Source organism: Ochotona princeps, chromosome 3 (genome assembly GCF_030435755.1).
Source record: "Ochotona princeps isolate mOchPri1 chromosome 3, mOchPri1.hap1, whole genome shotgun sequence".
In the NCBI taxonomy this organism is placed as follows: Eukaryota; Metazoa; Chordata; class Mammalia; order Lagomorpha; family Ochotonidae; genus Ochotona; species Ochotona princeps.
This window is the reverse complement of record NC_080834.1, coordinates 9,079,809-9,095,467: the sequence shown is the minus strand read 5'-3', so window position 1 is coordinate 9,095,467 and position 15,659 is coordinate 9,079,809.

The window sequence follows — 15,659 nt, the reverse complement described above, 5'->3', positions numbered from 1 at the left end:
ACGGGAAACCAGACCCACGCTCGGAGGGCAGCACTAATCATTCATGAGGGTGCAGTCTCCACGGCCCAATTCCCCTCGCCTCTTAGAGGTGATTCTACACTGCCACATTGAAGATCAAATCACCAGCACTGGAACCTCAGGGGACAATCTATATCCAAAACGTTGGATTAGGGCACTACCCTTGGCATTTATATTCCATTCTTGAATGGATAATAATTGTTAGTAGTTTAAGGTTAATAAGTATGGGGCTAGACCCGGTGCGATGGCTCAGTGTCTAATTCCTCACCTAGCATGCACTGGGAACCCATATAGACACTAGTTTGTGTCCTGGCTCCTTCATTTCCCATCCAGCTCCTTGCTTGTGGCCTGGGAAAGCAGTAGAGGATGGCCCAAAGCCTTGGGACCCTGCACCCATGAGGGAGACGCAGAAGAAGCTCCTGGCTTCTGATTGGCTCAGCTCCAGCCATTGCAGCCACTTGGGGAGTGAACCAGCTGCAGGAGGTTCTTTCTGTCTTTCCTTTGCTCTGTAAATTTGCCTCGCTTTTAGAAGATTGGTTTATTTATTTCAAAGAGTTATACTGGGAGGAGGCGGGAAAAGAGAAAAGCAGAGGGATCTTGCACCTGCAGATTCATGCTTAAAATGGATGCAACAGCCAGTATCCATATGAATGCCAGCTGTCACTTTACCTGCTATGCCACAACCCTAGCCCCAAACAACCCAAATCAAACTTTGGGCTGAAGACCTAAATATGTACCTCACCATGAATATAGAGATATGGAAAATAGAATGGCTAAATAAACAGTGCTACATCCAGTCTATGGAATATTATTTAGTGCTTAAAAGAAATGAGCCATCAAGCTGTGATAAGACATTAACAGGGGATGGTGTTGTGGAATAGTGGATTAAGCCATAGAGATGGAGGGCTAACATCCAATATGGGCACCAGTTTGAGTCCCATTTATTCCATTTCTAATGCACCTCCCTGCTGATGTGTTTGGGGAAGCAATGAAGGATGGCCCAAGTGCCTCCTTCCTCCACGCCTCCCACATGAGCCTCTACACCCATATAGGAGACCTCGAAGAAGCTTCTGGCTTGGGACTAGCCCAGCTGTGGTTGTTGTGGCCTTCTTGGGGGTAACCTGGTGGATGAAAAATTTCTCTGTATCTTCCTCTCTCTGTGTTTGCCTTTCAAAAGATAAATAAATCTTGGAAAAGCAAATTGGGTTATTTCTTTTTTGTTGAATTTTGAGTTTTTGTGTATTTTGGAGATAGTTCCTTATTGGATATGTCTTTTACAGACAGTTTGCAGCCTGTGATTTTTCTTTTATTTATTTATTTTTTTTGGCAAAGTCTTTTCCAGATTGGCAATTCTTCCTTCCATGGATTGTGCCTTTTGTGTCATAGCTAAAAAGGCATTGTCGAACCCAAAGCCATAAGATTTTCTCTTATGTTTTATTCCAGGAGTTTCATTATTTTGCGTTAGTCATTTATGTCTGTGATCATTTTGAGTTCATTGTTTTTCCCTTTATTAATTTTTTATTTATATGAAGTTGAGTTAATTTGGGGGAAGCTATAAGGGCTCTGTCTAGATTCATTTTGTAGTGTGTATGTCTGTATGTTATGTCCAATTATTCTGGCAAAATCTGTTCAAAAGATTGCTTTTCATTGTATGACCTTTGCCCTGTTGTTAAAGATAAGTCAACTGCATTTATGTGAGTGTTTTTCAGGGTGCTCTATTTTGCCTCATTGATTAATTTTTCTGTTTTATTTTTAATTAATGTTATATTATCTTTATAGCCATAGTTTTAAAATGAGTCTTGAAATCAAACTGTGGTGATCCTACAATTTTGTTTTCCTTCATCATTGAGTTGGCTCTTCTGGGATTTTTATCTGCATGTAAGTTTTATAATCAGTTTGCTGATATTTATAAAATATTTCCTTGATTTTGATGATGATAACGATGATGATTAGTTTGCAGGTTGAGCTGGAAAAAAACCTGATATTTAACCAAGATTATCTACAAACATGGAATATTTGTTTTATTGTTTTGAATTCCATACACATTAGTCTTATATATTTTAGACTGATTTTTTTGCTAGAGCTCAGTGCAATGGCTCAGTGGCTAATGCTCATCTTGCAAAGTGCAGGATCCCATATGGGCACCAGTGCGTATCCCGGCTGCTCCACTTCCCTTCTGGCTCCCTGCTTGTGGCCTGGGAAAGCAATAGAGGACAACACAGAGGCTTGGGACCCTGCTCCCACGTGGGAGACCCAGAAGAAGCTCCTGGCTTCGGGCTCAGCTCAGCTCTGGCCGTTGTGGCAATTTGGGGAGTGAATCATCAGATCTTTGTCTTTCCTTCTCTGTAAATCGGCCTTTCCAATAAAAATAAATCTTAAAAAAAAATCCTCTCTTCATACCACATGATTTTTTTTTTACTTTCTTTTAAAATGTTTATTTGGAAAGCAATGTGACAGAGATAGGGACCCATGGAGAGACAGAGAGGGAGATCTTGCACCATTGGCTCACTTGACAGGGCTAGACCAGGCAAAAGCCAGGAGTGGAAACTTTGTCTGGGTCTTCAGGATGTGTGGCCCAGTCCCAAGGACTTAGGCCGGGCTCTGCTGCCTTCCAAGGCGCATTGGCAGGACGCTGGATGGGAAGCAGAGCGGTCAGGCCTTGAATCAACCACTCTGATGTTGAATGCTGCTGTCACAAGCAGTGACGTAGTGTGTGCACTCCAAGACCGGTCTTGGTCCATGTAATTTGTGAAGCTTCCATTGTGAAATTTGATGATTCATTGGCTTGAATGCTGCTTTATTTAGCTTAGGAAATCAAGGTCTCATAAAGTATGCAAACTGACATGTCAGGAAGTCTGATTTGACATAGTCCACCAGCATCTTTATAGGAAGCAGAACACTTGGCAATCCCACATTTGTGGCGTACCCAAGAGTCACGCCTTTTTCCCAAGAAGAAAGAAGCAGCTGTGGTGTGTCATCTACGAGTATTTTGGCTAGCAGCCTGGCATGTTGGGAATTTATCCAGCCTGCTTTTTTTTTTTTTTTTTTTTTTTTTTTTAAGATATTCAGATCCTTCTGGGGCAAAGCAGAATGATTACAGGGAAACAAAAATATTAGAGATTTTTTTCCTTGTCTTGGAATCCGACTGCAAGAAATAGCTCATTTCTGCTCAGCAGTCAGTGTGAGATGAGCTGAAAACTGCAGAGAAACATGTTTCAAGACAGTAAATACGTGTAGTGGCTTTGTCAATCCACTCACATCACCATTAATAAGCAGCTTGAAAACATTTTGCACACTAGAAAGAGGAAAGCATTTGATATTTGTGCTCTGTAGGTGAAAGGACAGGAAAAGTTCTGGATTCTTGAAGTCCCAAGAAGATGATTCTGCATATTTCATACGGAGTTACCAAGTGCTCAAAACCAACAAGGCCTCATTTGGGATTCTGGACATGTCAAGGAACAGTATGTGGCTGATTAGGGTAAATGGGCTTAGAAACACAGGGCCATCAGAAGTCAGACTGTTTTTTTTTTGCATGAGCATTTTTTTTTCTCCAATGTTAAGAGCAAAACCTCACCAACAGCATTAAAAAGCAGAAATTTTTCTCAAAGCAAAGGTGTCAGTTCAGAGCATATCAACCAGTTTATTACATCCATTTTTTTTTTCTTTTCTTTGTGAAACTTTCCTTCTTTCAACTCTCCCCTACTGAGCCTTCTGACCTCTGCACTCCTAGCCCCGATTTCTTCGCCCCTTTCAAAGTCTATTCTTCCCTATCTTGAGCAAGTCCTATCAAAGGGATGTGCGTCTTCTTTTCTTGAGGATGCATACATTATGGACCACCTGATGTTCTAGAAAGATGAGTTCTGGCTTGAAAAACCAGTGCACAATTCTGGTCACAGCGCCTGATTTGAAGGTGGTGCTAGGAGGTTGGCATGAACTCAGCTACGCTGGGGATCTTCAGACGGCTGATGCGGGGCCTGCTGAGTTTATAGATAAAAGCTGATGCACAAAAAGCAGGGCCTTGTCCAGATTCAGGCTGGTCAAGTGATGGGTGGGGCCCTCTATCTTTGGTCAGCCAGTGTGATAGCCCACCTGTAAAGCACAGGGCACAAACCGTCAGGCTTTTCCGTCAGTTCCAAAGATGGAAGGATGAAAAACGGGAGATGGGGAAAGAGAATGAGAAACTCCAAAGGCTCCTAAAGGAGGGACTTTTTCCACTCACCAAAGTCACCAGCCTGCAGGTTGAATTAGTAATGACAGGGAGGAGCCCGTTCTGAGGCCGTGCCCCCTGTGCAGCGTGGAAAATGGAGAGAAGCATATGCAAGCAGCTCCTGCAGCTCAGGGGTGGGGGTGGTGGCAAGGCCAAGTGCAGGCCCCCGGGTGAGAAGGAAGCTTATGCTGAGAAGCCATCTGGGACAACCCTGAGACTCATTTGCATTGAAGCAAGCTGAGACCGTGAGCATTTCTTCCCGAGATGATTCAAGCCGAACAATGACACAATCTGAAGGCTGATGTGCTGTGGTGGAGATACCCATGTGTCCTCGCCTAACAGCTGTCACGGTGAGTCCTTGCTGCTCCTGAAAGCTTGATAATTAACTGCCATGTGCTTTGAAGTCCACGGAAAGCTGCTTCCTACTGGGCTGCCTTTACAGCCTCTACAGCCGCCCCCGTCAAACACTCAGAGCCTCCGCAGCATCAGGCCCGCTAACTCCTTTAGATGTACAGGCTTCTCAAAGGTATTCAAATCCCTCAAGCTGCTATTGGAGGTCTTTTAAGGCAGGTGTTAGGAAAAAAAAAACCTGACTCCTTTTTTTTTTTTTAATCATTGGAGTATTAAGTAAGTTTGCCAAAAACATGGCTGTAAGTTATAGATGTTTGTAGCTTTTGTTGTTGTTGTTGTTGTTGAGGGGAACTATTTTCAAAGGCGTCCTACTAGGGAAGAGTGGGTGTAGAATAGTCAGACCTATGGAACTCTTCAGACAGTGGCATTATGCTAAGAAATGTTGTATGGATGTGTTAACCTATTTTCACAAAGCTTAATGAAGAGGGTAATTTCTCTACCTTAGACGTTTCAAAATAGGCTTTGGGAATAACATGTGTACAAAAGATTCAGGCTTGGGGTTCAGCATCATAAATGTTTATACTAGTTGGTGTGTGTACTGAGGGTAATGAGAAAAATTACAACTAAATGAACGGTTTTTGATTCATTTGTGGTGTGTGTGTGTGTGTGTGTGTGTGTGTGTGTGTGTGTGTGGCAATGGGAAAGCTGGACCTCTGTAAAGGAACTTGGTTTCTACGTAATTTTACTTTGAGACTGCTGAAAAGGACAAAAAATTAACATGGCATTTTAAAGATAACATTTCACAGTCTAATTGTGAAATGGATTACTACGACTGTGAAATCATGTTAGCTAATTCCATATGCATTATGTTGTAGCAAGGACGATGCCAGCGCTGTCATGTGGAGACCATTTGGTAGGGTTCGTAAAGGGTAATTGTCAACTTAGGCTTATCTTTCTAGTAAAAATCAAATGTGGCCTTCACTGAGACCGAAATTCAGGACTTAAGCTGTTCAGTGGCTGTTGTCTGCAGTTAGCAAAACTTCATAGTTATTTTTCTTTGAAATGTATGTTGTTGTGCCTTTGGAGAGTAGAGGGGAAGGCATAGGGAGTGTTTTGGGGGATAAAGTTAAAATTGTTTCATTAAATGGTAATGGGCTTAATAGTCCAGTTAAAGGAGGCCAGTGTATCAGCCTGTATTAAGTACTCGGTGCTGACATGGCTGATGGTGAGGAATGGCATTTGGGCCTAAAGAGCTGAACATCATATGTGAGCATAGGTTAGGAATGAGTCTGCTCTTTTTCTATAAGGAAATAGCTATTATGTTTATAAATTACTCCAAATTACTTAGCAGAGCAGCTATTTCAGATGCAATCAATTGGTTTGTTTTGACCCAAAGAAAGATTGGAATGTCTATCTGAATATTAGGATTGCAGCATGGCTCACTGGACACCACAGATACAACTTGATATACAATTCTGCAATATGCCACTTTATCTAGCACCTTTGCTATAAAATGGGCTAATGATGCTATGGGGATAAATTAGTAATTTTGTCATATTTTGCAAATACACAAGAGATTTTGCTGATTGGTTTTTGGAAAAGAAACTATGAATGCTGTTGTAAATGTGTATCTTGAAAAATGTGTTTGTTCTTTGGTTGATGTAACAGGTTTACAGTGGCGCCACTTCCTCCTGACTGAGAGGAATGGGTACCTTTGGCAGCTTTGAACTGTTACAGGTGCTTTATAGGCTCAGTGTAACCACGAGTCCACATGAGCTCCCTTACTCTTCAAGAGGCACCATATCAAGTCATGTGACCTTGGCTGCATCTTCATTGGGTGTTTTGAAATCACAGATTAATCTTTTGATGAGTTTTTTGTACATTTGGAAGTGGAAATATTCAATATCTTCACAACACATGAGCCGTATGTAAAGAGGAAACACATGGATTCTGCATGGGCTAAGAACTTGCTAGCGCGCAGTGGTTTCCATTTCCAACTATTTTGGAAATTGGTGAGAAATACAATAAGATTGTAACAAGAGGTGACATGAATTCAAAGAATTTTCTCTCAGTAAACGAGTATTTTTTGCAGTTTTCTTTTTTGAACAGAAGAAATGTAAACTGCACCCCATCATCTGCATTTTTAGTGCACCCACTTGCACAAGAGTCAAGTTTAGATACTATGGTAGAAACGAACTATCCAGAATGATGACAGAGGGGGCTGGGACACATATAGAGAAGAAACGCAAAGTTCATCATTGTGGCCTTGAGGAAAGCTCTGAGTTCTCTTGACCCTGGTGTCCTCGGCAAATGAAAGTGACCCGGAGGCTCTTCTGCGCTTTCAGTCCCAGGTGTGGTAGCAGAAATCACTGTTCATAATGATCTCAGTGCACTGGGAGGATTGACAAGCTGAGCCCTATAAGCAGCATGAAGTTTCCTGAAGTTCTCTTTGTTTCGGCTGACTTGAACATATAGCACCCTCACTGAATAATGTTTACATGCTTTGGGAGCTGTCAGGTACTTTATCAGTGGAGTTAAGGCGTATTTATTGAAATACCACATCTCTTTAGAATCTGTTATTGGGCCCGGCGGCGTGGCCTAGAGGCTAGAGTCCTCACCTTGAACGTGCCGGGATCCCATACGGGTGCTGGTTCTAATCCCGGCAGCTCCACTTCCCATCAAGCTCCCTGCTTGTGGCCTGGGAGAGCAGTTGAGGACGGCCCAAACCTTTGGGACCCTGCACCTGCGTGGGAGACTCGGAAGAGGTTCCTGGTTCCCGGCATCGGATCGGCGCAGCACCGGCCCGTTGCGGCTCACTTGGGGAGTGAATCATCGGATGGAAGATCTTCCTCTCTGTCTCTCCTCTCTGTATATCTGACTTTGTAATAAAAATAAATCTTAAAAAAAAAAAGAATCTGTTACTAAGTTTCTAGGATCAAGTTTCCACTGAGTTTCTTGTGTAGATAGAAGGGAGGGATCGGAAAGGATATAGAATGCAAGACGTTTTTAAAAACTGGGCAGATTAAGCCTGTGTAAATAAATATGTATCTATCTGTTGAATTTTATAGATAGGCTACCTTTAGAAAATTACAAGTCATTTCCTTCCTGACTTTAATGTTTGGCTCTTCAAGAACACTTGTGTGCTAAGTCATTGATTTTCACAATATCCAGAATCATGAAGTCACTCAGCTGTAGGGACACTCTTGAACAAAGCACTGATGATCACCAACATTTCTTTTTCACTATTTCCAGGCCCTGTTCTAAGCTTTTTCCTGCATCTATTCACTGTGTAATCTTCGTAGCGATCTCAGTAGGTACTGTTATTGTTATCCCCTGCTTTATTCATTATTATTCCCTTCTTATGCATGAGGGGTTGGAGTGACCTGCCCAAAGTCACTTAAATTGTAAATGACAGAGTTGAGATACACACCTAGCAGTCTGATTTCAGTTCCTGCTCATGTCCATGATATTATAGCTTCCTCTCAATGTGGAGACTGTGTGCCGTTTTAACAGTGGATCACCCAGTATTTAAGTTAAACATTGCTGACTTGGAGGAAGGGCCAGTTTTATCCACTAGGCTCAGTAGGCCACGGGCTAAGCCAGGGATAACTTTGAGGGGCTTGAGAAAACATCTTCATTTTTTTCATGTTAGAAGATGAAGTTGTCTTTATCAGCAAAACCATAAAATTACATATTTAGGAGTATATACACATATACATATAGAAGATGGTTCAAAAGATAAATGAAAAAATGGAGTGACAAGCTTTCTTTTTTGGGATCTGAAATAGAGTTTTCATCATATGTATTCTTCACGGACCTTTTAAAGACCACTCCAATATATGGATTTAAATGTTTTTATATTTTGATTCCATTTTTTCAGAAACATTCTGAAATATGTTCTTGTTTAATTCAGGAGGAATGCATTCAAGGACGAGAAGCTGCTAGCATGCATGGGAGTCATGAAGGGAACCTTGCTGGAGGGGAGAGCATGACTCGATGGTGTATGGAGGTGGATATTGCTTGGGGGTCCTTCTGGAGTGTTCTCGTTCTCCTCTCTGCAGACTGCTGCCCTGGCAGGCTGCCTCAGAGCTTTTGACAAAGCTCCTCTGCTCACTCTCAGACTACTGGCTGCTCTCCCGAAAGTGCCCTTCCCCTGGCCTCACTGCCAGGAGCATGTGAGGTTTTCCTTGCTTCTGCACTGTACTGATCAGGGTGGCAAGTGCGGTTTTTGCATTTCTAGCTTCAACACTCAAAAGGCTCATTAGCACTAGGTCTGTGCTGCATCGCTCTGCTGGGCTGGAGCTGAGTTGGGCTCCGTTTGTCTCCTGAGCTGGCCCTGTCAACACTGGAATTTCAGCCTTGGCACTATGGCACCAGTGACAGCACAGCTTACCATACTGCCTCTCGATTCTTAGAGCAGAGGAAGGCAAGGGAACAGAGTAGGGCCAATGACGGAGTTCTAGGCTTGAACCAGTGAAGATACCTGGGGGATACCAGGATTTCTGCTTATCATGTTAAGCAAAGCCTGGGCCTCCCCTTTGGCTTGTCCCAAGCCTTCACCTGAGTAATAGACAGGACAGTGTGGGGTTGCAGGGTTAGGGATCGGTGGGAAGAAATGTGGGGTGGGTTGTTACCTGCTGCCCAACTTTACCCACCCCCTTCCTTCTAGGGTGTCCCACTGCTGCAAGGAGCTGAACTGCGTATTGATGACAGAATTCCCGCCTCTGCGATTCTTTTAAAACATTATTACGATTATGATTTTGAAAGATAGGACTTCAAAGAAGCTGGCAGGTGCTCACTTCAAAGAACCCACATAAAACACTGTCCAGAGAGTTCAGTTCTATGGGGCAACTCTGGGCAGGACCATCAGGCATCCAGTGCTAATTTTATTTTTGCCTAAGCCTCTTGTTGAAAACTCTTCCATTTAAGGCTGCGATTTTATATTTCCTCCAGAACAAAGTAGGCTTTCTAAGCTTTCCTGTGTTTTTATTGGCACTCTGAGAAGCTTTCTGCGTGGGCAAACTGGCCAGCATTTCAACAATGGTTTGGAAGGCTGAAGAAACTTCTCTTCGAGGTTGATAGTGCTTCATTAGAGAGTTTATAGGTCCACACACTCAGTGCTTAGCGTAAGTGCTAGGTTTCGGAGCACTTAGATGACGAGTTGCCGAAATAGAGGATGAGCAAAAGATCTTATGTCCGTACGGCTGACCTTACCATCTTTCCTATTAAGAGGAAGAGGGCCTTGCACAAGATAGTCCTCTTCGCCTGCAGACACATTGGTCATTTGATTTCATTGTTCTGTTGCCCAGTTCACCACCTGACAATCTGAAAGTCTTCTGTTGGTAATATTTACTATCCATTTTACACATATGGCATAATAGACATGACACTCCAATGATACACAGGATTAGTAAGATATGGTTCTTGCTGTCAATGAGTTTAATCTAACTGGTGAGGCAGGATTGCATGGGACACAGTGGGCTTTACTCAGCACTGCATATTAAACACTCTATATGTATGACTCCGTGTTCCAGCCGTTCAAGAAAAGGAGGCTGTCTGTTTTGGGATGGGCCACCCTGAGTAGATGAAGGGTTGAGAGGAATTATAGAGACTATGCAAGTTTGACTTTTAAGGTGAAAGTGGAGTTACGAGGCAAAGAAATTTGGGTCTTACTAAAGCAGGAAAGACTAAAGAATATCTCTTTATTCTATACTTAATGCTGAAACACTTTTATACAATGGAGGGAAGGATGTTATTAAGGAAAGCAGAGCTGTAGAAAAATTAGCCTGGCAGCTTAATGCTTAGAACAATGGGAGATACGAGATGCTGGGGCTAGTTAGGAGGCTCTGCTCTAAAAAACACTTATTTGAAAGGCAGAGATACAGAGAGGGTGGAAGGCAGAGGGGAGAGAGAGAGATCTCCCAACCTCTGGTTCACTCCCACAAGTGTCCCCAATGACCAGGAGGAAGCCAGGCTGGAGCCAGGAGCGTCCTCTGGATCTGCTATGTGGTTGCAGGGGTCCAAGCACGTGGACCATCCACTGCTGCTTTTCCAGGTACTTTAGCACGTGGTTGGGTCACAAGTGGAGCAGCTGGGACATGAACTGATGCTCATAAGAGATGCCAGTTTATGGCCGGTGACTTAATCCACTATGCCAGAGGGTTGGCCCCAAGAGGCCCTTAGGCAATGCAGGTAGACAGGGAGTACAGCCTGGTTTAAGGTGGGAGGGGAAAGGAAGGCAGGGGAGGGGTGATTTTAGAGAGTTGTCCTTCAGGAGGGAGCACTGAATGTGGTGGAGATGAAGGAAGGGGTGAAGGAGTGGGCACACACTGCTGTAGTTCATGATAGTTTCCTCCAGAGAGACCAGGGACTGGTCATTGGTCACTCCTCACTTTTCTCTAGCCACACAGTCTCCTTGCTGTTGCTTAAGCAAGGGGACCCTTGCAGCTCAGGCCTCTGCACTTCCCAGGTTGTCTCTTCATAACATTCTTCTGATTGTGCCTTCCCTTTCAGTCTCCCCGGATCGTCTCTATTAATTTATGGTATCTTTGCAGACATTGGGGTGCTCCAACCGTACACTAAATATTAAAATATGATGCTTCCCAGTGTTCTTGTACATTTATAGGATATAAGCTGTAGGGGTCGCTCAGAAGTGCCTTCATCAGAGAGGAGTCCTTGGGGTGCGCCAGCCCCGACTTTCCCGTTAGAATGCATGAAACCTCTTCATACATGCTTCCTCACTGGCCAGTCTGTTAGATATTTAATAATTTGGTTATTTCATTTTTTTTCTTCTTAATAAAATGTGACGGAGTTTGGACATTTTCTCTGTCTTTTTTTTTATCGGCTGTATCCTTAGCGCCAATTATAGTGCATAGCTCATGCAAGTTCTCGAATATGTGAATTGAATAAAAGTCCAAAAGAGAGGTTAATTTGGAAAGAGCAAGAGCTGAAAGATGATGAGTTAATTTTGAAAGTGGATCTCCCAGAAGAAATCACCATCTTGTAAAAAGTTTTACCTGTGTATTTGAAAGGCAGAGATACAGAGAGGGAGAGAGAGAGGGAGAGAGAGAGAGAGAGAGAGAGAGAGAGAGAGAGAGAGAGAGAGAGAGAGAAGCAACGTCCATGCAGTGATTCACCCGCACATGACCACAGTGACAGGCTGGGCCGGACCGAAGTCAGGAGCCTGAAACTCCATCAGGTCTCCCACAGGCATGTAGGGGTCAAGTGCTTGGGCCATCTTCTGCTGCCTTCTCTGACCATTTAGCAAGGAAATTTTCCAGAAATGTAGCAGTCAGGACACAGACCAGTGTCCAGTTGGGATTCTGGCATCATGGGCAGCAGCTTTATCAGCTACACCACAATGCCAGCATCAGGAAGTGACCTTCAAATGTTAACAGTGAGCGTCTGAACAGCCCCTGTGGGCTCCAAAGATGGTTATCTCCAAGTCCTTGCCATACATCGGGAATCCATTTCTTTTACTCTGTGGCTCATCTTTTCTTTGGGAAAAAGTAGAGAACAGCTGAACCGATCCAGAGCCAGGAGCCAGGAGCCTCTTCTGGGTCTCCCACACGGGTGCAGGGTCCCAAGGCTTTGGGTCGGCCTCTACTGTTTTCCCAGGCCACAAGCAAGGAGCTGGATAGGAAGTGGGGCAACAGAGACATCAACCAGGGCCCATATGGAATCCCAGCACATTCCAGGCGAGAATTTTAGCTGCTAGGCTACTGCGCTGGGCCCTTGCCTAGGTTCTTACGGTAAATAGCAGATGTAGCATTTGAACCCGCGTTTATCTGACTCCAACTGTCGTTTGACAGAATGCTGAACAGCTAACTTGTCTCCCTTCATTATTCTGGTATTTGAGCCAGTCCAGTGCGTTAAAGCAACAGCAGCAATAAAACCAAGGCCTGGAGCAGTAGCCTAGTGGCTACATCCCCATCTTAGATCTGCGAGGATCCCATATGGACATTGGTTTGTATCCCGGCTGCTCCACTTCCCATCCAGCTCCCTGCTTGTGGCCTGGGAAAGCAGTCGAGGACGGCCCAAAGCCTTGTGACCCTGCACCCTCAGGGGAGACGCGGAGGAAGCTCCTGGCTTTGGATTGGCTCAGCTCGGGCTTGAGGAGTGAACCAGCAGTTGGAAAATCTTCCTCTGTCTCTCCTCCTCTCTGTATTTCTGACTTTCCAATAAAAATAAATAAATCATTTGAAAAGAGAAAAACAGCGATAAGCCTGAATGCTCCTTCAGCTGTTTTAAGATTTCACATGTGTCAGCCTTTCTAATTCCTACTTGGTCTTATTTTCAGACGTCCAGTACCAACTTACGATGTCCAATTATTCTCCTTTTGATGTAATCGCATCCTGTGAAATAAAGCAAAACCAAGCACTTCTCTTGACTTCCCGTTGACAGTCATTTTCTCTTTAAGTAATAACTAGAAATGCTAAAATAGATCACCCAGCCCCTCAAAAGTCCAACAAGAAGAAAAAATACAATTAGACAATATCAGAAGGTGGAAAGAAACCTTGAGAAGATGGAAAGGGGGAGGAGGGAGAAGACAGATGAGGCCACAGCTCCGAAGTGCCGGTTGGGGCAGCTTGCACATGCCCCAAGAGGGCATGCTGTGGCCTGTGGACACCTCCAGAGCTAGCCTGTGAGTCATGTGAAAATGGGTCTTCTTAGAGGAAAAGGTGGGTGGTGTTGTGGCACAGAGAGTTAAACTGCCACCTGAATCTCCAGCATGCACAGTAAGCACTGCCTGGAATTCCAGGCGCTCCACCTCCAGTCCAGCTTCCGGCTGTTGTGCCTGGGAAAGCAGTGGAAGACGGGCCGAGTTCCTGAGGCCCTGCCACCCCTGTAGGAGAACCAGATGAGGGAGTCACAGGCTCCTGGTTCTGGTCTGGTTGTCTGGCTCAGCTTGGCTGTTGCAACCACTTGGGGAGTGAATCAGCGGGTGGAAGATCTATCTTTGCTCTGTGAGTCTGCCTTAAAAAAAAAAAAAAATCTTAGGTCATCTGTGTCTCTCTATCCACTTATCTCTTCATAAAGATAAAAATTCAGACACAAAACAAAGAGGACATGGTGTTATTACTTTGGTGGAAAATGCCAAGGGAGGATGAAGCTGAAGAAACAGAGTTACCAGGGCAACTCTGTGGATCTGAAAGCCTTCTGGGTTGGGGCTGGGGTGTTCCTTGCAATAAGGACTGATATTGGTGATGGAGCCCAGGAGTAGGGGGGCATTGGGGACTGGGGGGTGGGGGGACACCGGAGCTGAGCCTATGCCTGGGGCGGTCTCCTTGGAGGCGGGTTGGCTGTAGCTGGAGGCTGGAGAGAAGGCAAGTCATGGAGGAGGCTGTGTGGGAGGCCCAGCTGTCCCTGGGAGGACAGCCGCTCCAGTGACACGGCACTTCCTCAGGACCAGGCTGTCCATACCCGTCCTTCCGTCTGGGGTATCCTCCTCCCCACTCCCCAGAAGCTCTGTGCTCTTGGCTGGGAAGTGGGGGGACTTGGCTGTTCAGAGCTCTCTGACTTTGAACGTGTTATCTCTGCGCTCGTGGGTTTCTGGAGTTTCCTGGGTGAAGTGGCACTCCCAGGTAGAGATCGTTTCTTTCTGCACCCTCTGATGTGGAAGAAATCCTTTCTTTGACCACACGGCTCACTCCATCCGCTTTAACCACCTTCCTATAGGAAGCACAGAATGAATGCAATAAGAGCTATTTTCCCGAGAAAGCGTATCCAAACACAAAAGCGCCTCTGTCAGGGAGAGAAACACCCTTCCCTCCTGCCAGGCTGCCTTTGGAATCTGCTTCCTGTTTGCTATGTTCTCAGTGGGGAGAGCAACTCATTAATGTTCCAGGTTAGAGCCTTTTATAAACTTGAAAACCGCTGCTGGCTGACCTGCGCCCTTGGCTTTTCGGGACAGGATGACCGGGCTCCCTTCAACCCTCCTGAGCTTCTAGACCTCAAATCACTTCTGCCCCTTCCTTCTGAGCTGCCTCTAGTCTCGCTCACCCGCATGAGCTGCGTGGGGAAGATGCACATGACTCCTCAGTAGATGAACAAGCCTGGAGGAGGAGGAGTGGGCAGGCTTGAGGCAACAGAGGTGAGGCTTCTGCCGCCAGCCCAGCACCTTCGGATTCTTGTGTTTCAGACAACGTAATTGGTGTGTGTAATTAACGAACCCCTTGCTCCCGCTGAGTCCTACAGGAGTTCAAGACCTGCCCAGTTTCAAACCTCAGACCGAAGCTTGCCTGTGGATAAGCTGCTTTGCTCACACAGTTAACAGTATCTTTTTATTAGTTGCTGACATTCTAAGACAAGAGATTGTAACCTAGCGATCACCCAGATGTCCAGCTCCGTTTGAAATCTGACGGGCAGGGATGATCCGGCGTGGAGGTCAGGCCTGGGGCCAGGGTGCTGGGGCTGTTCCGCACAGGGCACTGCCCTCCTGGTCCCAAGCCTGCCCTTGCCCACTGTGTCTTTAACCCAGTTCAGCCTGCACCTCAGCGACCAGGTGTTGAAGTTTTAACCCCTGGGACTCCCAGGTTGACTGTTGAGCCCTGAATGTAAGAGTTGTTTTAATTTTGGAGAGAATGAGGAGAACCTAGGGGGCTGGAGGAAGGAGCTGAATGAGTGAAAGGTGCATTTTATTAATTGACTAATTAGGCAAGTAATTGTTGAGGCTAGCTGATGTGCCAGATGCTGTGGATACAGCTGTGGATGATATGGGAGTTACGTCTGCCCTCTTGGAACTGACCGGAGCAGGTGGTCCCATCTGTAATGGAACATCAGGCAGTGATCAGTGCAGTAAAAAATCAACACACAAGAGTGAGGGGACAGAGTTAACTGTGGTGGATGGTCCCGGAAGGCAGGATCTTGGGGCTATGCCCGAGTGAGACTGAGAGAATGAATCACCTCGGTCTGACCAATCCAGACCCGGAGATCAGCAAGCACGAAGACCCTGAGGCAGTGGCATCGTTGTGTTCACAAAACCACACGGGCTCGTGTGGCTGGAGGAAGCCTTTGGCAGAACTGTGGGTGCTGAGCCAGGTCAGCCCAAGTGCAGTGTGAAAGCCTGACCAGGACCAGGGCT